The sequence below is a fragment of the Micromys minutus genome (genome assembly GCF_963924665.1).
Source record: "Micromys minutus genome assembly, chromosome: 20".
In the NCBI taxonomy this organism is placed as follows: domain Eukaryota; kingdom Metazoa; phylum Chordata; class Mammalia; order Rodentia; family Muridae; genus Micromys; species Micromys minutus.
The window spans coordinates 8,255,229-8,280,303 of record NC_137955.1 but is presented as its reverse complement, the minus strand read 5'-3'; positions in this window follow the sequence as shown (position 1 = coordinate 8,280,303).

The following is a 25,075-nucleotide window of genomic DNA, read 5'->3' as shown; positions in this document are numbered from 1 at the left end:
GTTCTGGAATTAAAGGCTTATGTCTCCATATCTAGGTATCCAAGAGAGCTTTAGCTATGTATGAAGCATTGGGAGATCTCTTTGCAAGACATGACAGGGAGCAGGGTCATGAAAATGGGATGAGCAGGGCTTGGCTTGGCCCTGTTGGAGGATACTTACAAGAAAGGCAGGTGAAATGGCTCCAAAGGGGACTTGCTCAGGTTGATCGTTCCTTCACTTTTTGTGGCCATTGACCAGAGATAACATGGCCTTGACATAAACTCTACTTTGGTTCTAAAGGGGGGCATTTGGGGACTTGCAGTTGACTACCCTCCCCACAGAAAGTTCTTCTGAAGGCTATCTAGTGGTACAGCAACTTGGGAGGTGGAGGCAGGAGGATCAGAGGTTCAAGGTCACCCTCAACTGCACAGCAAGTTAGAAGCAGCTTAGGCTACCTGAGACTAGACAACAGCTCTAACAACAATGGCGTTTCTTAATATGACTCTTTGTATTATTTTTGCTAAGAGATTTAAAAAAAAAAACATAATTTGCAGGCTTCTGCCTGACCTTGCATGTTGCTTTCTTGAATTACCTCAAAACCCAGTAAAAAGTAAAACTCTATCCACAGAGTCAAAAATCAGTCAACAAAATCCAAGAGGAGATAGCAGAACATGAAACTCTAATAAGGATTTTAGAAGGTACATGCATGCTATGAATAATGTGTTAGCTACTAATCAAAGCAAAAGGAGCTGAAGCCCAGGTGCCATGCAGAGGGTAGCAAATGAACTGAAAGAAGCTGCCCCAGAAGCTTAAAAAAATGCTGTGTAAACTGGGAGGAGTTTAGGTACTGAGAACAGGATTGGTTAAAGAGTCTGTATAAGAAGATTGACCTCACTATAATCTCGATCATTCCTGGTTACCATGACATCATGGGAAAGGCTTTTCTCTTGAAGGATCTCCATCCAGTTCAAGGCCAATTATGTGGGCTACACAGTGAGAATTTCTCCCGCCAATAAAAGTGATAGCTGTGGAGACAGCTCAGTGGATCCTTTACTCACTTTCTAGGCTAGCATGAGTTTGGATTCTCAGTATTCATATGGTGGTGCCAGCTCTGAGGGAACAGCGGCAGAGTCTGGGTGCTTGCTGGACAACCAATTGAACCAAAATGGTGAGCTCTAGGTTCAGTGAGAGACCCTTTTCTCCAAACAAACAAGCAAATCAATAGTGGGGGGAGGTGGTGGCAGGGAGAGTGATAGAGGAAGAACCCAGTGTTAGCTTCTGGCCTCTACACATGCATGCACAAATGCACCTGCATTTCTGTGCTCACACATGCAAGCACAAATGCACCTGCATCTCTGTGCTCACACATGCAAGCACAAATGCACCTGCATCTCTGTGCTCACACATGCAAGCACAAATGCACCTGCATCTCTTTGCTCACACATGCATGCACAAATGAGCCTACATCTCTGTGCTCACACATGCAAGCACAAATGAGCCTACATCTCTGTGCTCACACATGCAAGCACAAATGCACCTGCATTTCTGTGCTCACACATGCAAGCACAAATGAGCCTACATCTCTGTACTCACACATGTGTATATCGAAAACTGAAGAGGTGACCAAATTAAAGATTTTAGACTGCATATGAAAGCAGAGATCATGTGATAGTCAGTTCTTTCATCTGATAGGCTGGTATTTGTTTATGTATTTATTATTATCCGTGGAAGTGAGTATAAGATATAACTGGATCATACTGGAATCTATATGGGAGCAAATATCTACTTACAGATTCATGAAAATTGATCTATTGTTACATAAAGATTTGTCCCGGACCTATAATACACTGTTAGAGTTATGGTAAGACAGGCAGCCCTGGGTTTTTGAGGTTAAAGTGCACCTAATATTTTCTCACAATTTATATTATATAACACAAAATGAAGAGTCCGCCATAAGTAAGTGCTGGTAGCTGACAGAATTGAGAAACTTCCTTAGCCTGATGAATGCCATTTTACATAGACTCAGCCTAGGTTTCTGTTTCCCACAATAAAGGCCTTTTCCCAGAAAATAGGTGATCTATCTTTGGTCAGGTACTAGTTAAGAAGAATGGTCACCCAGACAATGGATCCTGCTTGGCAGAACATTCTCCCCTGCACCTGTGTTGTCCCCTCCTTGAGTAATTCTTCACAAAGGGTATTGTGAAAAATCCTTCAACTGGAAAGTTCCCTTAGTTTCATACCTTACTTTCCCATGCCTTATTTCCTTTTTCTACCTGTATAAAACTAGCATGTGAAAAAAATAAAATTTGTCAGCTTGATCGGACCACTTGACTTGCTGGCCTTCTTCGCACCTCTTGTTCCCCCATTCTCTCCTAGGTGATCCCGGGTTCCTGTTGACTGTCGGGGCAAGTAAGAATTAGCAGAGGCCACACATACAGAAAATGAACCCTTGTAAAATGTCTGCCACTAGAACATGGTGACAGCACTGGTTTTCTGAGGACTCCTGATCTTGCCTATGTATACTTGCATGACTTTAGAGTTTTATTTATTTTTATTTTATATGCATGAGTATTTTTCTCGCATGTATGTATGTGTGCTGTACATAATTGATCCCCTCAGAAGCCAGAGGAGGGCACTGGATCCACTGGAAAAGGAGCTACAGAAGGTTGTGGGTCACCATGTGGGCGCCGGGAAATGAACCCAGGTCCTTTGCAAAAGCAACAAGTGCTCTTTGCTGCTGATGCACCTCTCTAGCCATCCATGCACTTTTTAAAAGTCTTATTCCAAATCCCTTGTGATTTGTTCTCAATGTGAAATTGACAAGAGCTTTGGTACTGTTGACCCAGAAGGATTTATGAAAGCTCACGCAACGCCAGGGCTGAGAAGAACAGTTGAAATAGTCTAAGCTTCCTCAAGGCAAGATGCTCTGGGTAACTTTATATTAGAACCCTCCTTCTCTTTTATGAAATGGCAAACTTATAATTGGAAAGTTGAGAAAGGGGGCTAGATGAGCAGAAGGGTGTGTCCCAGTGGGAACATGAGTCATACCATGGTCATGATCAGCGGTACTGCTCAGAATTAAGTCTTAGCTATCCATGTTGGTTGAGTGACCACAGGCTAATTAAGCTCTCGGCACCACAGTGTCTTCATTTGTGAACCGAGAATGTAATATCCCCTTCACCCCAGGGTGACTATAAGGATTAAATGAGTTTATACTTGACAGTAGGGCCCACTCGGGAACAAGTACCATGCAAGTGTCATCTGCTAAGTAAATAACTTCTAATCCAATAAGGTCAGAGCACTACCAAAGACACATTCTGTTGGGCCTTTTCTCAGGAATCTTGGACCACTGTTGATGTGAACACAGAGCCCTGCTTTATACAGCACCAAGCTCCTAGAGCCAGGATGGGATTTACTGGTTTCATAAGTATTAGGGACCCCTCAGGCTCTTTACTTTCAACATGAAGAAATTGAGACCCAAGAAGCCTTGGTCATGAGTTTGACTCTACACAGCTGGTGTATGGCAGGACCACAGCCAGAGCGCAGACTCCAAATACAGTTCTATTAAGCTGAAATGACTTTTCCCCATCCATAAATATCTGATAATGTCAGGCATGCAGGGCATTTGGTAGGAGGAAAGACTTAGTGATTAAGCCTCTTTCTGAATAAATTGATCACACTCATTAACATGCTTTTCTATTACAAATTATCCAACCATTATCCTTATTGAGAACACTCAGTGCCGAACATAAATGGTAGCTCTGAGAATGGGTGCTAGGTTACTGGTGATTTTTGTCAGTAGATAGTTAGGTATTTTCAGTTTTGGGACTTTTATTTATCTTCTCACTTCTCTTATTCCCTGGAATTTTGTCAATACAAACAGCACCCCTATCTTATCAGTGTTTTCAAAACCTTTGCACATCTGGACTGCCTTCTAGTTTCTGTTTCAGTGCTGCCCTTCTATTCTTGTCATATCACATAGATTCTTCACAGTTCTTCCAAAGCCTCGAAATCTGCTTTTCTCATCTAAGTTATTTATAAGCACATACTATAGTTAAACCATTCCACAAATGTACATTATATAAATGTCAGTTTCCTATTGATGACATTTGGATTGCTTCCATTTTAGGCCCTGAAGGTGATATCATGACACATTCCATGCAGTGCTGGGGCAGGACCAGGGTTTTGCATATGCTAGGCAAGCACTAAGTCACTAGACTACATCCTTAGACCCCTCTTTTTCTTTTAATTTAAAGTCAAAAGACATATACTGAAGATTAAAACTGTATAACCATATTCTTTTATAGGCAGTTATATTTCCTCCAGAATTTATGAGCATACCAGTTTGATCTTCTCTTCTCCACCCTGAGTATCTGGCAGCTTTTACTTACAAGAAAGTGTGCTTAGCCAGTCAGTGGTGATAAACCATCTCTTTGATGTTATTACAATAATAGGGGTTGGAGACTTTCTCTGTTTCATTTTATACTCAGTTGGCAAAACCTATAGAGATGACAGTTTTTAATTTATACAATAGCACTTTGTAAGACAACTATTCATTGCTAACTTGCTGGTAATATCATATTGTATAAGACACTGACCTACAGTAGGAGTGGCACTATTAGGGGGTGTGGCCTTGATGGAGTAGGTGTGGTTTTGTTGGAGTAGGTGTGTCACTGTGGGCATGGACTTTACTATGCTAGTCCTAACTGCCTGAAAGCCAGTCTTCGGAAACAAGAGACGGAACTCTCAGCTCCTCCTGTACCATGTCTTTCTGGATACTGCCATGCTCCCATCTTGAAAATAATTGATTGAACATCTGGACCTATAAGCCAGCCCCAATGAGATGTTGTCCTTTATAAGACTTGCCTTGGTCATGGTGTCTGTTGACAGCAGTAAAATCCTAACCAAGATAGCTACTTGTTTGTGAAAAGTTTTATGTTGGTTGAGTGACTTTTGTTAGTTCTTAGCTACACCATTTGGCACATGGAAAATGCATGGTGACTTACAAGGAATAGGTAGTATTGAGGCTGAGGTGGCATACCAGCTTTAGCTGATTCAGATCAGAAACACCACAGTTTAACTGCATAGCTGACTTAGATCCGTCCCTTAGTAGAACTTCAAGGGACAATGAGATGGAGAAACACTTAGTGAAGACTGTGAGGTTCAAATTGGACCTCTACCAGGACCTGCTGAATTGAGACTCACAGAGGTGGCAGTTGGTGCAAAAGCAAGAAGAATTTAATCATTCTGACATGTTAGGGCTGTCCCCCTTCAAGAGGGAGAGACTCCAAGAAGATTCTATATGGGGATTACCTACCTTGCAAACAGTTGTGTCAGAATTCAAACAGTTGGGTCAGAATTTGCACAGTGGTAACTAGGCAGGGAATTATGCACATTTGGTAGAGAGAAACAACTTTCCAAGCGACTGAGTGTACCATACAGGACTTTCTGAGGAAGGGTTGGTTGGGAGTCACAGGTAGTTTTGTTCAATAGTTTGGCTCACAGCTGTTTCAGGAACTAAACTAGCTTTTTTCTTCCTGGAAGGGAGGGGTCCTTGTGTTTGGAGGTTTGTGGTGGAAATTTTCCACTCCTTAGATTGACCCCAACTATGGCTCTTTCATTGCCCTTCCCCTTTTTTAGCACAACTTCAGTCTTGAAGCTCATAGTCCTCTAGCTTGTACTCCTGATTTTCTGCTTCCAGTTTATCACAAAATCATTAACTGGACTGTATTTAAAAGCTACCTAGTGGTTTAAAATTCAGGGGCCAAAAGTCAAAAGTAAAATTATCAAGGGTCCAGCTAGGGTACCTTCATAACAGGCAGATACAAGACACACAGTACATATAGTTAGCAGGGAAAATAGACTCAGGACTGAGACTGAATCAACTTTAACTTGAAGGGGTTAGTGTCCTTTTGAACTCTATTTGGTACAGCTGGAGCCAGCTCATCTTCTTTAGTGGAGAAGCAGGTCTGGTGTGAGTGTAGTGCACCCAGGTGGTGATTGTGGTCAACAGGATGATGAAATGCCCTTTTTACCTGGGTTTAGGCGCACCTTGGTGAAATCTCTTCACATATACCTAGTCTCCTCGACTTGTTCAGTTCTGGAACCTGCTTCATAGAGGGTACCTAATTTAGGCCAAACATATTCATGAACCTATTGGGTAGCTCTGACCTTACATATTCATCTTTTAGTTTTGTAACAGCTGCCAACTGCAGGCTGGGTACAGTGAGGGCTGGGATACTATATATGTCTAATATAGGGCAAAGGGAAGGAGTGTCACCCAGTCCCCACCAGTCTCCAAGGCTAATTTCTTTAAAGTCTTTTTTAGAGTTCTATCCATCCTTTCTACCTGTCCCGAACTCTGGAGATGATATGCATAATAAAATTTCTAGTTGGTCCCCAAGACATTAGTAAGTCCCTGACTTACCTGAGATACAAATGCAGGCCCATTATCTGATCGTATTACCTTAGGTGTGCCAAACCTGGGGAAAAAAATCTTTTTTAGTATTCTTCTTGGATATTATCATCGCTGTTTTAGCTTTGGTTAGGAATGCCTCTGTCTTTCTGTCCATGTGAAGAAAATGTTTACAAATACCAGCAGATACTTTGAGCCACATCTTTCTTGCTTGATCTCTGTAAAATCAATGTTCCCAGTAGGTCCTCAATCTTTTACCTTGCAGTCAGGAACATGAATGTTTGGGGTTCCCTGGGAGTGTTGGTCATCTGGCAAGCTTTAAAGTTTGTCATTATATCCTCAAGAATGTTCTGTATGTCCTTGAAAGTCACCTTAGATTGTCTCATCGTGTTTGTCATCCATCTTACCCTCATGCAAGTGACGCTGTGGATCTTTCTGAGAACAGTTCTTGTTAAAGAGGTCCGTAATATTAGCTCACCTTCAGTTGATCATCACCAGCCCATTTAATTTCTTCTTCTGCATATATCAGTTGATCTAGGTGGTTCAGGTAGGATAGTAGCCAATCTAGAGATGGCTGTTTCCTTTAAGGCTACTTCCCGCAACCTTGTCAGACAGGCTGTTATCTCTAGCCATTGGTTCCCTTTTAGTTCTCTGTAGAATTTTATTTTAACTTTTAATAGTTTTTTTTTCTTCTGCTGTTAGGAGTCCTTGTTTCTGCCCAATGGGCTCATGCACATGAGCAGTTGTCAATGCATATCTGGCTGTCCCTGCAGGTGTTAACAGCTAATCCTTTCCCCATGATGGGGGCCTGTGTTAATGATGTTAACTCAGCTCTTTGAGCTAAAAAGTGCCTGGAGGAAGAGACTGAGTTCAAATTACCTCTGTTTCTGTTGTCACCATCACCGCTGCCTTTGCTTTCCTCTGACCCTCATGGATGAAGCTGCTCTGTCTGTAAACCAGATCTGCTCTGTCTCTGACAGAGGAGAGTCTCTAAAGTCAGGTCAGGTATCTGGGCCCGAACTTCATCATATTGATGGAGTGGACAGTCCAAATCCGGGTTGGGTGGGAGAGTCACTGGGTTCAGAGAAACAGGTGGCTGGAAAATATCTCAGTCAGGGTTGATTAGTAATGTCTAGTAATGAAGCATGTAGGAATCACTGAGCCATCGATCAGAATTGCATGGGGGGGGGTATTCATGATCAAATTCTGTCCCAAAGTTAATTCATCTGCATCATTATTCAACACTGCTGTAGCAACAATAATACATAGGCAAGGCGGCCGTCCTTTGACAAATAAGCCTTTGGCCATTTTTATGGTCTTAAAAGTTTGGGTTGAAACCCCTTAAGCTACTTTTTTTTTCCAGCAATTTATTGCAGTGTGGAATTTTTCTCCTGGATCGGAGGCTTTGTTGGCTAGAAGGGCTCTAATTATTTTTTCCTGTCTTAATCTTCACTCTTCTGCATTCTCCCTGCAACTTTCATTAGCTTGAATATGTAACTTTTCTCTTAATCTTTCTTGAATCTGTAACTTTTTACAAATGTCTGGCACAAATTAATGAAAGCCAGGGCTACTATACTTAAATTCTGTTTTCTCAGGGTCTATATATGTGAATAGCCTTACGTATGTAGTCTTTATGACCTGTTCAAGAAATGTCATTTTTATAAATTTCTTGTCTAATATCATATCTAAACCTTGGCCAAATTATTGTTGAGACCTGCTTAAAGAGCCTGCTGGTAAATTTGGAGATGTTTCCTACCTTCCACTGTGCTGAAGCCCAATCTGGGCCCGGTCCCTGTGGACCAGGAGCCAGTTTCTTGGCCTCTGTCTGTCGTGAAGAAAACCTGTAAGAACTTGTGGGGGGAGGGGGGATTAGGTGTTAGCCTTTGATCTAAACATCACCCCACAGTTACCTGGCAACAGCCAAGTATGTCTGATATTTTAAGAAAGGCTCTTTGCCCCCCTTCTTTCTTTCTTTCTTTCTTTCTTTCTTTCTTTCTTTCTTTCTTTCTTTCTTTCTTTCTTTTCTTCTTTCTTTCTTTCTTTCTTTCCTTCTTTCTTTCCTTCTTTCTTTCTTTCTTTCTTTCTTTCTTTCTTTCTTTCTTTCTTTCTTTCTTTCCTTCCTTATTTTCTTTCTTCATGTCCTAAATAAATTTTATTCTATATTATACTATATGTGGCTGCTCCCTCAGGGGAAGGGATGCCTCAACATGAGCCTATTAGAGGCACCCCCTTTCTTTATATTTCATCATGTTTCTATAAAATAAATTCTTTTTATTTTAACAACTCAGAAACCATATTTGTTCAGACAGGGAATGAGCATTTCTCTTGGCACTTATTGAACAAAGATAAGTGATCAGGAGTCAGGTACAAGCTCTGTTGAGGGATACATCTGCTCTCTGGAAACTCATCTTCCAACTAAGGGAAAGCCTTGTTAGGGCCACAGGAGGCTCCAGCTTTAGACCTTCTGGGGACCCTGGATGCCAGTGTGCACAGAGTGCATTCAGCAGACAGGGAGGGGATAAGCTAGGGTGAGCTGTAAAACCTGGAGCGGGTTGAAGTCACCAAGTGATGGGGGAATTGAATTCAGGACCCCTGGAAGAACAGTTAGTGCTCTTAACCACTGAGCCATCTCTCCAGCCCTCAAGCTGATGCTGTCAACAAGGATGGAGCAGGCTGCTGGGATAGAGCGTTTGTTGTTCCTTTTGAGACAAGGAAGTGTTCATCCTCTACTGCTGACACTCTGGGGAGATAAAATGTCTCCCTCCAGTGGCCATTTAGTTGTGCACAGGGTCTGGAGTTTCTTTTTCTTTATGCCCACTGACAAGTAGTGAGCAGGTCCGTGGGCCTCATTCCAAGGCTCCAGGACCAGACCCAGAAGGGTGGCAGAAAGTTTCTGTGCCATGTCCAAAATTTCATCATTCCAAGTCCAAGAATACAAAGAGACACAAGGAAGATACCGACAATCCATCCCCGTCAAGGACGGAATCCAAGCACAATTAGCACACAGACCAATCGCCTCTTCCACGGGAAGAATATACAGACAAGCCTGTCCCTTAGATGGAATAACTCAGACAATCTGCCCCTGTCATGGGCAAAATTCACAGATTACACACACAGACTTGCCCCTGCCTGGGGCAAAACACACAGATCTGGTGACTTTGCCAGCTCAAACTGGAACCAAAGTCCTAGCAACCTCATGAGCTCACACTAGAATCAGAGTCTGAAAGGCTGGAGGAACCAGTGTATGAAAGACTGGAGCACCCCCCAAGCCTTTCTCTGGTTTCCGAGGTTCTCTAAGCCTTCCTGACACTTGCAAGCAGAGCACAATCAGAAAAGCTAGATGAAGGAAACACAGACAACCATGGTACCTACCAGCCCTCTGATCCATTGTTCTCCTGTTTGTCTCACGGGAGGTGAGATTCCCGACCAATGGACCAAAGATGAGGTTCTAGTTGGACCTTCACCAGGACCTGCTGAAATGAGACTCCTCCTTCAAGGGGGAGAGACCCCCAAGAAGATTCTATCTGGGGATTACATACCTTGCACACAATTGGGGCAGAATTTACACAATGGTAATTAGGCAGGGTACTATGCACATTTGGTGGAGCAAAAAAAACTTTCAAATAGACAGTGTATTATACAGGACTTTCTGAGGAGGGGTTGGTTGGGAGTCTTGGGTAGCTTTGTTTGATAGTTTGGCTTGCAGCTTTTCCAGGAACTAAACTAGCCTTTTTCTTCCTGGAAGGGAGGGGTCTTTGTGTTTGCAGGTTTGTGGTGGAATTTTCCCACTGGTCTTGGATTGACCTCAACTCTGGCTCTTTCAAAGACCAGCTAGAGGCTACAGCAACCTCACTGCTATGCACTTATGACTTACAAGGTAAAAGCGGACCATTTGTTCTAAAAGCATCACTATGTAAATAATGGGAACTCTCTAATGATTTCTGTTTAATGTATTTCCTAGGATAATAGGATCACTGTTCTCTCTGGAAATGATGCTGATTAGTCTTTTTGGCACCTTCTGGATGCAGCTCAAAGGTTACTCTCAAGCTCTTTCTCTCTTTTTCTCTGTCCTTGAGTTGTTTGTTGACCAAAGACTGGAGGCTGGAGAAATTCAGGGAGTAAAGGAAACCCTGAATGAGTGAAATCCTTACTCAATGTGTATTGTTGACATGGGCACACCTGTATAGAGGACAACAAGGCTTTAGACCCATAGGAAATTGGCAAAACCATTCCTATATGGAGGTCAGACTCAAGAAGGGTGGTAATGCTCTTATTGAGAGTTTGAGTGTTTGCTAACAGTTGATCAGAGGGAGCAGCACCCCCTCTCTCAGATGCCTATAGCAGAGTTCATCTACAGAGATCTCCTACATGGTTACCCCTGCTCCACTTCAGTACATAACACTTGAGGTTATGGGTTGGAATCCCACTTGAGTCCAGATTTTTCTGTACGTGTGCCTTTGTGTCTCTTTTTTCTTCATTTGCTCTATGCCCCTAGTCAGAGTTCCAGAGCCTAAGCCATGCAAGATGCTGATGACAGCTCAGTGTTCACGAGCACTTGCTACTCTTGCAAAGGACATGGGCTTCATTCCTAGAACCCACATGGTAACTCACAACCCTAAAACTCCAGTTACAGATAATTCAACACCTTTTCTGGCCTTCACAGGCATCAGGCACACATGTGGTACACATACAAACACATATGCAAAATGCTCATACACATTAAGTGAAAAAATCTTTATTTAAAATAAAAACTACAACTAATTCCACCCTTAGATCCTGGCTACCATTCTGGCTTGCTTTAAACAACATGATGGAAGTGACATTGAGACAGATCTAAACATGGGTTCAGGGTGCCTTGCACATTGATTTGAGACTCTTCACATAGTCTTGAAACTTACTGGGTGCTGTTCCATCCCCCTTCACCTCAGTCAACATCCAGTCAACTTTCTGAAATTGAGCTGTTCAACTAACTGATCCGGATAGCAGAGCTCATGTAAGATTCCTGACTGTGTAAATGTGAGTTTACAAAGTGATTGGTGTGTTAGGCACCAAGTTTTGAGGCACCAAGCTGTAATGATGCAGCAGCTGACATCCACCCAGGGTCAATCTGCTCCCCAATATGCTTATGTCACCTGTGCTGTTTTGTAATTACATAATTTAATTAAATACTACTTTAAAAGAATGACATATGGACATAAAAATGAAGAAAATTATTTTTATGAGAATGAAACCAAACACATTTTAGAGACTTGATAAAAAAGTTACCTTCCAAACGTTGTCAGAAAAGATGTGGATGCAGCATCTATTTAAATAAACAAAGGCACAGATATGCTTGTCTTAGGGCTCTCTAGAGTCACAGAATGTATGGAATTTCCATATCAAGGGAATTTATTATGATGACTTACGGTCTGTAGTCCAACTAACCCATTAACAGTCAGCTGTGAATTGGAAGTCCAAGAATCTAGCAGTTGTTCAGACCCACTGGCCTTCTGTAGAAGTGATTCCAACTGGAATGCTGGCAAGTGAATGGAAGCATCAAAGAAGAGCAACTCTTCCTTCTTCCAATGTCCTAATGCAGGCCTCCAGCAGAAGGTGTGGCCCAGGTTAAAGGTGTGTACCAGCACGCCTGGATCTGGGACTTGCTTTGTCTCAGGCTGACTTTGAACTCAGAGACCTCCTTGCCTTAGTCTCCTGGGATTAAAAGTGTGTACTACCTTGCCTGGGCCTAAGCATTTCATAGCCACTGTGCCTCATGATCTCCATGACAAGATCGAGGTCAGAAACTTGTGTTTTCCAGCCTAAAGATCTGGATCACAGGTAAGCACTCCAACTCTGAATTGTTGTTCATTCCGGATATAGTCAAGTTGACAAACAAGAATAGCCATTTCAATACTATAGGAGGATTATCGCCCAAGCTACTTCCGATAATTTAATTTTTTTATCTGTATAAACAAATTGAAAGTGGATGTCATAATTGGATCACATTCCAAGAGCAAGGCAGGAGCTGTGAAACAAGGAATCCCATGGCCTGGAGAAGGTGGAATGCTGTTCCTGTTCTATCCCACAGAAATTTGTTATATGTTTTATTGGTGATCCAAGCCTTTTGTTATTGTTAAAATGACTTTGGTGTGTAGATAAGGGCTGTGTTGTTCTCATGGTCAAAGTTACATAATTCTAGGTTCTGGAAGCAGGAAAGAAATTCTGGAGGAACCATAACTCTAGCTCTAGGTGACAGCCCAGAGGTGTCCCTCAGCAACTACTCCTGTACTAACTTGACCAGTTACATGATCTACCTAAGGCTCTAGAAGACTGGGAAGTGTAGGCTTGCTGTAGGGTATTGTAAGGGACATCCTGAGCCACTGTCTTTTTGTTGTAGAGAAAAGACTTAGGTGAAGAACTAGCTCTCTCAACCAGAATGTTGTATTATGGATTAAATTTTCCTAAGAAGGATAATGGGAAGTCTTAACTACCCAAATGGAAAAGTTTGAGTAAATACACATGTACATTTGTTTTAAATTGAAATATCATATTAACAATGGGCTGTGTCTGGGTTTTTGCTAGTTTGTTTGTTTCTGTGACCTGAACTCTTGATTTCTTAAAACTAATCAATTACAATAGTACTGGTTATGATTTAAAAGAGGAGGCTGGGGAACTTCTTAGCCTTTCTTCTGGTTCTCAGTGTCTCTTTATATTATTTAGTAACTTTTCTTTTTTATATTTTTGGGATTCAAGACTACCGAGTACACTTGAGTATCCCCTGTTATCTCCACAGACCATAATTTGTGAAGTAGCCCATGTTTGCAAGAAAATGCAGTATTTGCTTAATGTTTGAGATATGGCCAAGGAAGTCAGAAGGAAATAACTAATCAAAATATCTTTAATAATTCCTTGAGAGTTTTACGTATTACATTTTGATCATATTCATCCCTTGTACTCTGCCCTTAAATATCTAATTTAATTCAAAGAAAAGTTACCATCAAAGATGAAAACAGGTCATTTTCAAAACCTAATTTTGCATCTGTGTCATGCTTCTGGGCAGCAGAAACACCTGCATTATTTTAAGGAGACAGAATCCTTGTTTCTGGTGGCACAGTGAGATCCCTTCAGAGCTTTTTTTGTCTCAGCAGTGGTCTGAGTTTATCCTTCTGTATAAAGAGCCACTCAAAAAATTTGAAGACACTGTTGCAAGCCCTTGACTCAATTTGGTTTGAGGCCAACCTTCTTCTTGTGTTCCTGAATCTTGAAGGCTCTATTCCTTGTAAGTGTCATTGTGCCAGAGGCCCACACTACCTCTCTCTTGGATGCTTCTTTATGAATCATTGACTTGCATGTATAGTGCAGTTGGTAGACTGTTGGCTTAGTAGGAAGCTCTGTGTTCTACCCACAGGACCACAGAAAATGGGGTATAGTAGTGCATGCTTGCAATCTCAAGTACTTGGGAGACAGAGGCAATCCAATGTTAAGAACAAGGTTATTTTTGGTTATGCAGCAAATTTGAGGCTGTCCTGAGCTACATGAAACCATGTCTCCAAAGCAGACAAAAACCAAACCAAACCAAACCAAACCAAACCAAACCAAACCAAGCCAAGCCAAGCCAAACCAAACCAAACCAAACCAAACCAAACCAAACCAAACCAAACCAAACCAAACCAAACCAAACCAACCAACCAGACAAACAAAAAAAACAAGCACACAAAAAACCTAAAAACAAAAAACCAGACTTAACCTTATCATTCTACCATCTTTATTCCCAACCCTGCAGGTTTCCCTCAGTTTCTCTCGTTATACCAAGGTCAGTGGCTTTGAAGTAAAAGAATGTTGTTGAACTTGAAAGAATTCTGTGCTTTCTTCTGTTTGTCTACCTCAAAGGTCTACAAATGCATAAAGTGGCAAACTAGTGAGACCAAGATATACAACAACAGGATATTACAGACACACAGCATCTTGGCAGTGTGTGAGGGAGCTGGGTCTCAGTGTGTCAGTTTCCTGAGATTGTTCCATAGCTTCTTGTTCCTGATTTGGGAGATACTGTTTATTAGAAACAGAGATTTCATTTTTGACCTCTTATAAAAGAGATAGTAAATTAGAAATGAATAGTTGTGCGCCCAGGGAAATTGCCTCTGCTTGAGATCCAGCTTGCCTAGCCTAAAAATGGCAAGCTCCAGGCTCACTGAGAGACTGCGTCCTAAGAGAACAAGGTGGGGCTGGAGGAGCAGGATGCTCAGTAGCTTCCACGAGCTTGTGTCCACCTTCATGTGCATATGTATATAACACACATAAGTTTAAAGTTACTACACTCTAGGAGTATGTTTGTACTAAGTCTTGGCAGCACTTTTCTTTGAACACCTGCTATATGCCCACCAAGGAATTAGAAGGCTTCATGCACCACTTCATCTATAATCCTGTGGTCGTTGTTCTTATTTATAGACCAAGTCTCTGAAGAGACTCAATGACTTTCCTAAGGCCATTCAACTGTCATGGCGTGACTGATAGTCAAATCCAGATTATTTCCCCTTCTTCATAGCACAGGAAGAAGAATGCAGTGTTTATCCCAGAAAATCAAAAACCATGCACATCAGCATTCCAGAAAAGAGGTCTGCATATGCAGAACACTTTGTGGTAGATGCTTTCTCATAATAAATGAAAAGAACAGTAAGAGAGAAGAGAGAAGAGAGAAGAGAGAGAAAGAGAGAGAGAGAGAGAGAGAGAGAGAGAGAGAGAGAGAGAGAGAGAGAGAGAGAGAGAGAGAGAGAGAGAGAGAATATTGGATGCATTCCTTGACCACATGGCTGAGACAGCTCCACTTTTTGCCAAGTGTGGGTAGTACATCTCCTTGGTGGCATCAAGATGCTGAGAAGGTCTTGTCTTCTTTGGCTATGGTTCTCCATGTGTTCAGGGCAGTTGTGCTGCCATCAAATATTTTTCCATAGAAGGTTTTGCTGTGGCTCTTGTTGTACATGGATTATTCCAGTGGCCTATTGCATCAGCCAGTTCTCCAGCCTAAGCTCCATTTCTCATGTGTCATTTCCGGATTTCCCAGTAACCTTAGGATCTACGAATGTTAGTTGTTTTTTCCTGTGCTTTCCGAGATCTCTGGTTTAGATCAGAGAGGAAAGTGCTGTTCAGGCGTGTGTGACAGTTGAGAGGACGGGTTGTCTGGGTAAATGATTATGAGTGATTTGGTTGGTACCCAGATTCAGAATCACAAGTGCAAGGTGATTGGAAACACAGGACAGGGGAAAGCCAGGCAGGAGGAGACTGACGTGTGTTCCCTCAATTCCCAAGGGGCCCCCTCTCTGCTCTTGTAGCATTCTGTACTTCTTGCTTTATGGCTTTAAAACTATAAATCTGTAGTTTTCCCTTCTGTATTGTGGCCTCCTAAGGGAAGAAGCTGACACAAGTGACCAACAAGTGTTTACTTGAATGAATGAGCCAACGAATAAGAGCTTTAATTCCCAATTGATTACATACAAACACATTTATAAGTTCCCATTAATTCCCCCATATCTCAAGTGGAATAAATTCTAGAAGAAACCTTTGGATTGGATATTTACAAATCCAGCACTATGTCTTAATAAAGTTTCACTCCTGGCTGCACACTGCAACCAGTTAAGTTCCTTTCTTTCTTCCTTCCTTCCTTCCTTCCTTCCTTCCTTCCTTCCTTCCTTCCTTCCTTTCTTCCTTCCTTTCTTTCTTTCTTTCTTTCTTTCTTTCTTTCTTTCTTTCTTCCTTCCTTAAGTTAAAGACTCTATACTACACTCCTTGCCCTCTGAGAGTCTAATTAAATTAGTCACAGCATTTTTGCAAATCATCATTTTAAAAACTCTTTGCTAATTTACTGATTTACTAAGCCAAGACTTCATGTTTACTTAGGGCAACTAGTTCCTTTTGCCTGACAAGAAATCATGTCCTGGGGGATCTGAGCATCCTGGGTTCCTTAGTCAGAGTTTCTATTCCTGTGCAAAGCATCATGACTAAGAAGCAAGTTGGGGAGGAAAGGGTTTATTCAGCTTATATTTCCATATCGCTGTTCATCACCAAAGCAAGTCAGGACTGGAATATAAGGTCAGGAAGTAGGAGCTGATGCAGAGGCCATGGAGGGATGTTACTTACTGGCTTGCTTCCCCTGCCCTGCTCAGCTTGCTTTATTATAGAACCCAGGTCTACCAGTCCAGGGATGGCTCCACCCACAATGAACTGGGCCCTTCCCCCTTGATCACTAGTTGAGAAAATGCCTTACAGCTGGATCTCATGGAGGCATTTCCTCAGCTGAGACTCCTTTCTCTATGATAACTCCAGCTTGTGTCAAGTTGACACAAAACCAGCCAGTATACTGGGTAAAAAGACATGGTCCCTGGACATACACCCTGAGGCAGGAGACAAGGACATCGCCTGGAAGCCATGTGAGGGAGCAGCTGGGATCCATGTGTGAAATCCACTAATCTGTCAGATATCAGTGGGCTTTGAGCTGTTGTGCTGCGGGAGACATTCCTGCTTCAGTGACCTCTCTCCACTGCCTGATAGCAGTGGGTCACCCCATAAGACACCTGGAGGAGTTAAACTTGCAGTTACAACTTTATGTTAGAAATGGCTGAATTGAAGACACTGGGACTTGGGAACAAATGTGTACATCTCTCTTGCCCTGGGAATAGAGGTCTGAGTTGTGTCAAGCCAAAGAAGCCCGAGAAGTGCCATATTTGTGACAGTCAGCAGGATGAGAACCATGATAGCAATGCCTGAGGGATTAAAATAAAGGCTGAGAAAGTTCTCTGGCTTCAGTGATGTCACAGTGTTTGCTTCCAGGATGAAGTTCGTGCATTCTTTTTGCCAAATGTAGAGGAAAGGCAGGAAGAAGGAAACAAGGACTCTTTCCTTTTGCTGCTGAGCCTCTGTTCTGGGCATATCTGCACCTAGCTTGCCATTTCCCTTTTCTTTCATCATTTAAGTGATGGATTTGGCCTCATGCCTCATCCTGTGCACTTTAAAGGAGGAAGAAGGATGGGTATGCATGCCCCTGCCCTTCAGGTTCTGGGAACAGGCACACAATGTGCTTCTCTGGGGTAATTTTCTGAGAAATGGAGTGTTGCAGATGCTAAGTAATCTCCCTGCATGGGTTTGGCTGATAGTTTTATAAACAGGAATCTTGACTAATTGGCGTCAGGAGCTGTGGAATGTCTGCTTCTTTACCTTCTTGTACAGAAAGCAAGAAATTAGCTTTCATGGGGCCTGCCATACATGGTTAAGAGGAAATGGTTTCATTATTAGTAACACTGCTAGTGGCCTGAGTATGGGCAGTATTTCTGTGCCAGGACAGACAATGGTCGGGGTAACATTTGCACAGTCAGTGGCATGTGTTATAAGAACATGGGGCTTTTAGAGTCTCCATCTTTTAGACTGGACAAAGCACTCCTATCTTGTGCTTGGGCAGACAGAACTGTCTGTCTTCCAAGGCTGCATAAACACTGAACAAACATCCTTGAAAAGGTGATTCAGAGCAAGGACAGTCTGTATTGCCTGCAACACAGAAACACCAGCCAACCATAAAGGACTGTCCCTCCATAGCAAGTCAGAAATAGCATGTGGTACTCATGGAGGCATGGAGAAGTTGAAAGCAGAGCAAACCATGGGCTTTGTAGAAGTCTCAAAACCCCATCTCAAAAGTCCCAAATGCGTACACAGTTTCCTCATAGTTCAAGGTTATCTGTTACCTAACAAATCACAGAATGAGTTCATTACAACCACCAACTCAAGGCCCTGTGGCTTGATAGGCCTTCTGTCCCAGTGGGCTGTGTGGATTATCAGTTGACTCACATATACACTAAGTGGTAGAGTTGATGGTTGTTGGATTATTAAGCTGGACACAGGGAGACCGGCCAGGCATCTGTTGTAACCCAGAAGACTAGCACAGGCTCCCCCATGTGTTGATGGTCATACAGGATCCTGGGACAAACATGACAGTGAGTGCCCCCAGTGGGAACGTTTGTTAAGTCTACACCACAATACTAAGGTTCTATGGATGGAGCAGGCCATGTGACCAATCTGACCTCAAGGGAGGAGAAAGCAAGTCTCAGGGAGAAGATAGAACCACAATAGTCTATTGTCTTATTTTCTAGTTACAGCTTCACAGAAAGGCCTACACCATTCCCTCTCACTCACTCACTAGCCTGGTCTGACTCTGCTGAGGTTCTTCAAACAGATGAGATCAGGTGTGTTTGGGGAGATATGAACACAGCCCTATGCCCACCAGCCTCTCATTGCTCCTACCCTATAGCCAGTTTCATCTTTTTCTTTATAGTCTTTACCAGAATCTGACATAATTCGTTGTTCACATTTGTTAAAACGGTTTTATTTGTTCCTTTGTTTGTTTCTTCAATCACAGAGAAAGTGTAGAGAGCCGTTTGTGCCGTACCCAAACATGGCGCCGGCTTCCCGCCAATGACTCAGCAAACAGAGCCCAAGAGACATAGTGCGCATGTGCCACAGACGTCACAGCCGGTTCTCAGGGCATGCTTATGAGTTACTGGAGGGCGCACCAATCAGGTAGCGACACGAGTCTCCTGGGCATATATAAGCAGTGCATTTTTCTTCCACTTGGGTCCCCTGATCAGAGTATTGTACAATAAAGGTTGTTCTCAGAAGAATCCTGTTGTTGCATGCCTTTTCCTGCCGGCGGGAAGTGGGGCTCGTGACAAGAAAGCTCTTGAGGACAATGACTTATCTAGTCACTGAAGGAAGTGACTAGGAATGGTGAACATCCATATAAACCTTGTAGCTAGATGATTGGCAGGACAATAGATTTAGTCATCGTCGAGAGAATTCCTGAACAATCACTTGTACATTAGTGAGCTTTGCCTGATACGTCACTGAAGAGAGCTTTGGAAATGGAGGGAGGTAAGATCGGAAAACTGTACAGGAAGTGAGTGGAACACAGCTACCAGTTTTTGTTTTCTGAGGTTACTGTCTTTCCCTTTAGTCACAGAGCAACTCAACTTTATTAGAAATCAGTTTACCATTATGGGGTCCATAATTATTTTTAAATAAAGATAAATTTTTTTTATCTTAGGGTACTTTATATTTTTTAGACTTGGAAGTTAAAAAGTAGCTAGCTCTTTACAGAATGACTCAGACTTTGTATAAATCAGCCCTAACATGGCTTCAGAGTCTGGTGTGAGTGCATGATTATGAGGCTCTGGTGTGAATATGTGGTCATGTGGCTGTGTCCCTCCTCCTCTTATTCTCACATGACAATCAGTTTCAAGTTTTACACTTGTGAAATCTAATGGGATGTGGATATTAACCAGCATTTCACCAAAATTTCATGAGCTCAAACCTCAATCCTGCTCCCAAAATCTATATTAGTTACAGTTCAACCAGAGAAGCAGAACCAGTAGGAGATGTGTTGAAACTGTGTGGTTTATATCTATTTATATGCAACTACATGTGTTTCTCTCTCTCTCCCCCCCCCCTTCTCTCTCTCCCTCTCTCTCTCCAAGCACTTCTAAAATTCATAGGACACGTCCTAAAAATTTGAAATGTAACTTCATTTCTAGAGGTCCAAGATAATTTTCTAATCTCATAGAACACCATGCATGCATGCAATGCACATAAATACGTGTAGGAAAAAACACTAGTACACATTTAAAAAGTTTTAAAAAACCCCAAATTTTAGAGCATGGGCTGGATCTCATGACCAAGAGTGAGCACTTCTATTCATAGATACCTTTTTTTTTTCTCCTTTAAATTTAAACTTTTCTTTACAAACCTTCCAGGGGAATGAATGATTAGATATATTTTATCTCTTGCTCAAAGTCAACTGACTACAGAGTTCAGTTTCATCCACAACTGTCTTTATAGCAATGCTTAGGTAGTGTTTGAATAACAGAGAACTATAACCAGTCAAAGTATACATAATGAAAAGAGCTAGCATACTGTGTCTGGACTGAGGAGTAAGAAAAAAAGGAGTCTATGGAAACATTAGAAAAAAAAATCTGACAACAAAAAGAAATCAAAGGGATTCAAATTGAAAAGGAAGAAGTCAAAATATCACTATTTGCAGATGACATGATAGTATACTTAAGTGACCCCAAAAATTCCAACAGAATTTTACAACTAATAAATAACTTCAGCAAAGTGGCTGGCTATAAAATTAACTCAAACAAGTCAACTGCCTTGCTCTATGCAATGGATAAACAGGCTAAGAAAGAAATTAGTGAATCGACACCCTTCACAATAGTCACAAAGACGAGAAAATACCTTGGGGTGACCCTAACCAAGCAAGTCAAGGATCTGTATGACAAGAACTTAAAGACTCTGAAGAAGGAAATTGAAGAAGATCTCAGAAGATGGAAAGATCTCCCATGCTCAATGATTGGCAGGATCAACATTGTAAAAATGGCCATAATGCCAAAAGTAATCTGCAGATTCAATGCAATTCCCATCAAAATTCCAACTCAATTCTTCATAGAGTTGGAAAAAGCAATTTGCAAATTCATCTGGAATAACAAAAAACATAGAATAGCAAAATCTATTCTCAAGAATAAAAACACTTTTGGGGGAATCACCATCTCTGATCTCAAGCTATATTACAAAGTAATTGTGATAAAAACTGTGTGGTATTGGTATAGAGACAGGCAGGTAGATCAATGGAACAGAATAGAAGACCTAGAAATGAACTCATACACCTATGGTTACTTGATCTTTGACAAAAGAGCTAAAAACATTCAAAGGAAAAAGGACAGCCTCTTCAATAAATGGTGTTGGTTCAACTGGCAGTCAGCATGCAGAAGAATGCAAATCGGTCATTTCTTATCTCCTTGTACAAAACTCGAGTACAAGTGGATCTCCACATAAAACTAGGTACACTGAAACTGTTAGATGATAAAGTGGGGAAGAGCTTAGAAAACATGGGCACAGGGGAAAAATTCCTAAACAGAACACCAATGGCTTATGCACTAAGATCATGAATCAACAAATGGGACCTCACCTCATGAAATTTCAAAGCTTCTGTAAGGCTAAGGACACTGTTTAGAAAACAAAATGGCAGCCTACATATTGGGAGAGGATCTTTACCAATTCTACATCTGATAGAGGACTAGTATTCAATATATACAAACAACTCAGGAATCTAGACTATAGAGAATTAAAAAATGGGGTACAGAGATAAACAAAGAATTCTCAGCTGAGGAACATCAAATAGATGAGAAGTACCTAAAGAAATGCTCAACATCCCTAGTCATCATGGAAATGCAAATCAAAACAACCCTGAGATTCTACCTCACACCAACCAGAATGGCTAAGATAAAAAACTCAGGTGACAGCAGATTCTGGAGAGGATGTGGAGAAAGAGGAACACTCCTCCACTGTTGGTGAGGTTGTAAGCTGGTACAACCACTCTGGAAATCAGTCTGGTGATTCCTCAGAAAATTGGACATAATACTACCTGAAAACCCAGCTATTTCACTCCTGGGCATATACCCCAAAGATTCTTCAACATAGAACAAACACATGCTCCACCATTTTTATAGCAGCCTTATTTATAATAGCCATAAGCTGGAAAGAACCCAGATGTCCATCAACTGATGAATGGATACAGAAAGTGTGGTACATTTACACAATGGAGTACTACTCAGCTATTAGATACAATGACTTCATGAAATTCATAGGCAAATGGATGGAACTAGAGACTATGATTTTGAATGAGGTAACCCAGTCACAAAAGAACACACATGGTATGCACTCATTGATAAGCAGATACTAGCCCCAGAAGGCTCTGAATACCCAATACCCAAGAAACAATTCACAGACATTACGAATCTCAAAAAGAAGGAAAGCCAAAATGGGGATGCCCCAGTCCTTCTTAGAAAAGAGAGAGAGAGAGAGAGAGAGGAAAAAAAAAAAAAAAAAAAAAACTCATGGGAAGAAATGCAAGGTCAAATAGTGGAACAGGGATTGAAGAAAAGATCACTCAGAAGCCAGCTCACCTGGAGATCCAACAATATGAAGTCACCAAATCCAAGCACTATATCTGAGCCCAAAAAGTACTTACTGGCAGGATCTGGCAGAGATGCCCCCTCAGGGACTATGCTAGAGTCATATAGATACAGTTGAGCATGCTTGCAGCTAACCATTGGTCTGAACTCGGGGATCCCAATGAGGTTGCAAAATAAAGGACCCAAGAAGCTGAAAGGGGTTGCAACCTCATGGGAAGATAACAACTTTATCAACCAACCAAATCCTCCAAAATCCCATGGAGTAAAACACTAACCTTTGTGCGTACTTTGAGAAACCTATTGATCCAGTTGCATATGTAGCTGAAGATAGCAGTGTCTGGCATCAATGTGAGAAGAGGCTTTTGTTCCAGAGAGGGCACATTTTCCCAATGTAGGGGAATGTCAAAGCAATGGGGTGGAGAGGGGGATCAGAAGGGAGTGCACCTTTGTGATGGCAACTGTGGGGAGAGGGGGAATGGGAGCAGGACAGGGTAAAGCTATAACATCTCAAATGTAAATACAGAGTATCTAATAAAAAAAGAAACAAAGTAAAAAAAATCTGAATATACATTTTGGCACATTCTTAAGGGTGACTGAGGAGTAAGTTAGCCCAGTAAGTTAGTATCTTTTTTTTTTTTTTTTTGTCATATCAATAATCAGTGAAATTGATAGTGACTGACCTTAACTGAGACCTATGTAAAAAAGATGGAGATATTTTAATAAGCTTTGTTATTTAAAAATTGCAAATAAGTCAAAATATCACACATCAAAATTAGCCAGACCCAATGTCTGTACAACTTAATGAGCTTTCATACAGTTAAAATTGGCAGTCAGAATTGAATGTATAAAGCTTCACAATAAGTTTTATATTTTTAGTGTTATTATCCACCACCATTCAAAACAAAAAACTTCATGAATATAATTATAATTAGAAAAACCATTAGCTTTATACCCTTTTCATTCTTAATCTATTTATTTCTCTCCATTTTAAGTTACATTATTTTTTGTGTAAAACACACACACACACACACACACACACACACACACACACACATACTTTCAAAGTTTCATTATGTCTTTAACTGTTGATATATAATTGGTTTTATTCTAATTCTTTGATAACCTGAATAAAACACCAATAGACATGTGGGTGCAAATATACCCATGGAAGGATGTGGAGTTCTCTGGATGTGTCTCTAGGAGTAAAATTGCTGGCTCCTATGATAGTTTTATATCTATTTTTCTTTGAGAAATCTCCAAAATGATTTTCACTATGACTGTATTAATTTTCACTCCCATCAACAGTGAATAATGGTTCCTTTTGTTTCATATTCTTGTCAATATTTGCTTTCAGATTTGTTAATAATAACTATTCTGACTGGGGATAGGAGCTATCTCGAAGTAGTTTTAATTTGTATTTTTCTGATGGCTAGGAATATTGAAAACTTAAAAGAAATAGTTACTGGCTATTGTGGTGGCTTGCATAAGAATGGTCCCCATAGGATAATAATTTTAAAGGCTTAATAATCAGGGAGTGGCATTATTTGCAAGGATTAATAGGTGTGGCCTTGTTGGAAGAACCTTGTCACTGCAGATGGGCTTTGAGCCTTTCTACCTACAGATCAGGATGTAGCTCTTAGCTTCTGCTTCCGTATCTGATTGCAAGCTGGGACACTTCCTCCCATGATGATAATAGACTAAGCCTCTGAAACTGGGAGCAAGCCTACAATTAAATGCTTTATTTTGTAAGAGTTTCCTTGATTATGGTATCTCTTCACAGCAATAGAATAGACTAAGATAATCATAGAGACTTTTTTGAGATTCTGAAAAATATTGAGCTTAAATGGTAGAAAATGGGAGTGGATGGGGCATAAACAGGACTTTGCAATATCTTGAGGAAATATTGTCTTCCAATGAGGTACTACTGAGTTGGTGAGCACACCAAGGTTCTGGGAGAATTTCCAGAGTTGTTGAGGGGCTCTGGGATACTGCCTACACTTGTACCTGAGCTTCTTGTCCATATATATATATATATATAACAAAATCAAATGCAAAACTGTGTATCAGTTAGTCTGATGTGGTTGATATGAGGTGAGGGCAGACACAAGATAAAGCAAGGCCTGTGATTGGGCCATGAAAGAGATGGGTGGGGATTGTTTTGGAACGGCAGAGGAGAGAGGAGGAGGAGAAGGAGAGAAGATGGAGAATGATGATGATGACCTGGGCTTGTGTGGTTTTAATTAGCCACAGGTAGCTATGAATATTTGATAAGAGATGGATTATTATTGGACAATCTGTCTTATCTAGGTGGGCACTTTGTATCAATATCCATTGACTCTGAGTTTGTTGCATGGTGTCTTCCTTTTTGTGGCAACTCAACTGAGTTCAAGAGAAAGGTACAGTGGTGGGATACACCAAGCCAGCCATGGAACTGGGATGTGGGGCTGGTGTGGCAGTGATCCACCACGGGAATTAGCAAGTTGGGTGGAGAGGTTTCAAGAGCTCTGGGTCAGAGAGTCTGCCAAGATGAAAATACCCTGCTAGTGTCATGTGACCTGCTGGTGCTGCTCTAGTTTGACATTGTGCCTAGAACCAAGTGCCCATTTTCTAATATTTACCGCTATAGTTTGTTGTCATGGTGGTTCACTGTACGGGCTCACAGTTTTAAGGTTAAGCCACAGCAGCAAGCAGA